Below are 3,085 nucleotides of genomic sequence, written 5' to 3'. Positions count from 1 at the left end.
TTTTTTTTTGAGGCACTCAGGCATATATAATAATTTACACCACCAAAGGGCACATTCTGCAAGTCTGCCTCCTGGCCACCAGCTCTTAGTCCCTCTCCTCCCAAGAATCTAAGTTCTCAGCTGCTCCCGTTCTGTTCTCCAAGTTCCCATCTCTGGTGTCACTGCTTCTCTGGATAAGGTCCCGCATTCCTCTTGTTCTCTTCTCCCTTGACAGTCCTAGGGTCCTTTGTTTCTGGACTGTAAGATTAACTACTCTCCTGTTTTTGTTACAAAACTTCTACCTTTACAATTGTGACAGTTGCATTTAGTTATGATAACAATTACTCACGATTGAATCATAAGACTCTTATCCCCATCTCTTTTCACCAGACCCATCTAGACAATATGACAACTATTCAGTGGTGACTCTTTCTTCCCCAACACACTATTCAATTAAACTCCCCCTCAAAACCTTGTAAGCCAGTCACTTTTTACCTTTATCTCCCTCTCATTTTAAGTAGCCAGTATCTAAGTTACCCATCCCTATCTGCCTTGTGTACAGAGGGGATAGCACTGATACTTGATGTGAAAACTCCTTCCCTCTCTGTTAGTATTTAGAGTTACTACCTCCATGGAACCCACTCCATGGCACATAACAACAACAACAACAACCTCCATGAGTATAGGTCAAGTTCATCGAATTGTAGTAATTTACCCTCATTTCCTTTATCAAAAATTGTTTTGTTCTCTCTTTTAAATCTTCATCTAGTCGAATTCTGATTATCAAGCCATCGAGGCTAGGCCAAATGGGTACTCTCTGCAACTTTAGGTGTTCTTGTGTGCCTCCTCTCACTTCATATCAGCTGGATTCTTCACTCTCAGCTCTAGACCTCCATGGCTATGTCCTTGTCCATGGGTTCAGGTGTCCCCAGGTCTCATCACACTTTGGACCAACCAGCCCTTCCTCTTCTCTCTCTCATCTCCAGGTCAACAGGAGTCTGCGGAACATGGTTGAACTCAGCCCATTTCTTCATTGCTGCCTTTCCCCCATTCCATTCACCAGTATACCAATGTGGTCATCAGCAAGCTTACATGCCTCCTCATGTGATCCCTTTGAGTTTCCATCTTAGAGAGGGTTTTGTCCTGAAGGAACTTGATTGCTTGCTTTGATGGCTTCCCGGAAAACAACTTGCTTATTCTTATAGTAGCCAGTTATACTGCCATTTTTGTTTTGGGTTTTTCCTGATGATCTTTCTTTGAAGATGTACCTTCTGTTGATCTAGATGTCCCTGGCTGGTCTGCTTGTCCTTTCTAGTGGGAATGTCCCACCTCAGAATGTTCTGGATAGGGCTCAGGATGCCACCTAATCTCTTATACACTGCAAAGTTTCTGCAGGAGCCCTATTTCACTGGGCAAGTTCTAGAACCACTTTCAGGCATTCCAGAAGGTTTTACATAGGGCTCAGGATGCCACATAATCTCCTATACACTGCAAAGTTTCTGCAGGAGCCCTATTTCACTGGGCAAGTTCTAGAACCCCTTTCAGGTATTCCAATCAGTTATAGGCTGAAGATGGGCTTACAAGCTTTCTGTAATCATGTTTCCCGACATTCCTTTCTATCCAAATCAAGTGTCCATTCTACAATAGTAGGAAAGGGAAACCAATATGCATAAGACAGTCAAGCATCTTAGTATCATTTCTCCTCTTCAAACTATACCTTGATCCCTGTATCACAGAGCCCTGTTGTTCCAAGGTTGAGCATGAATCACTATTTACCTCTCACTTTTAGCCCATGCAAGTCTGTCTCAGTGTTCCCCATCTACCTTATTCTTCCATCCTCTCCCCCTTCTTGTGTACTGCCTTCCCCCACACCCAAACTATGATGTGTCTGCCCCTATCCTGTGCTCTACTGTTGCCACCCTCCCTTTCCCCAAGACTCCCCCACTGCCCCTGCCACAACTCCAACCCCACCAGTAACCAACAAACTTTTTTCTTTTTTTCCACTTTAGTATGGGTATCTTTTCTTAAGCTTTTACATAATGGTTTTATGCAATATTTGTCCTTTTGTGACTGACTAATTTCATTCAGCATAATGTCCACATGGTTCATCCATGTTATGCGGTGGCTTGCAGCTTCCTTGTTATTCTTCAAGGTAACATAATATTCCATTGTGTGCATGTACTGAAGTTTGTTTATCCATTCTTCCATTGATGGGCACTTAAGCTGTCTTCATCTTTTTGTTATTGTGAATAGTGCTGCTATGAACATTGGTGTACATATATCTACTGAAGTTATGTCTCATATTTCTTGTGGGTGTATACAAAGCACAGCAAATTCTAGATCATATGGTATTTTTACTTCAAATTTTCTGAGGAAATGCCATACTGTTTTCCAGAGTGGTTGGACCATTTTGCAATCCCACCAGCAATGTAGGAGGGTCTCAGTGTCTCTACATCCTCGCCAGCATTTATTATCCTTTGCAATTTTTGAACTTCACTGTTATTGCTGGTGTGAGATGATATCTTATTGTTGTTTTGATTTGCATCTCTCTAATGGCCAGACTGCAAAGCTGATTGAACTGCAAGGTCGGTGGTTCAAGCTCACCAGCTGCTCCTCGGAAACCCTATACATGGTCGCCATGGGTCGGGATTGACTTGACGGCACTTAACAACAACAACAACAACAATGGCTAATGATTATGAACATTTCTTCATATGTTTGTTGGCTGCCCAAATTTCTTCTTTGGTGAAGTGTCTGTTCATGTCCTATGCCCATTTTTTTAATTGGGTTACTTGTCTTTTTCTTGTAGATGTGTTGTTGTCTCCTATAGATTGTAGAAATTAGTCCCCTGTCTGATATGTCATTGCAAAAGATTTTTTCCCATTCTGTGGGCTCCCTTTTTACTCTTTTGGTGAAATCCTTTGATGCGCATAAGTTTCTAATTATTAGAACATCCCAATCAGCTATTTTGTCTTCTTTTGTTTGTGTAATTTTTGCAATGTTTTGTAGTCTATGTGTTCCCAGGATTAGAACCCTTAAATTTGAACCCTATTTTTTCCTTGATGACATTTATAATTCTGGGATTCACATTTAGGTCTTTAATCCA

This window comes from Chrysochloris asiatica, unplaced genomic scaffold (genome assembly GCF_000296735.1).
Source record: "Chrysochloris asiatica unplaced genomic scaffold, ChrAsi1.0 scaffold00113, whole genome shotgun sequence".
Classification (NCBI taxonomy): domain Eukaryota; kingdom Metazoa; phylum Chordata; class Mammalia; order Afrosoricida; family Chrysochloridae; genus Chrysochloris; species Chrysochloris asiatica.
Note: the sequence above shows the minus strand (reverse complement) of the source record.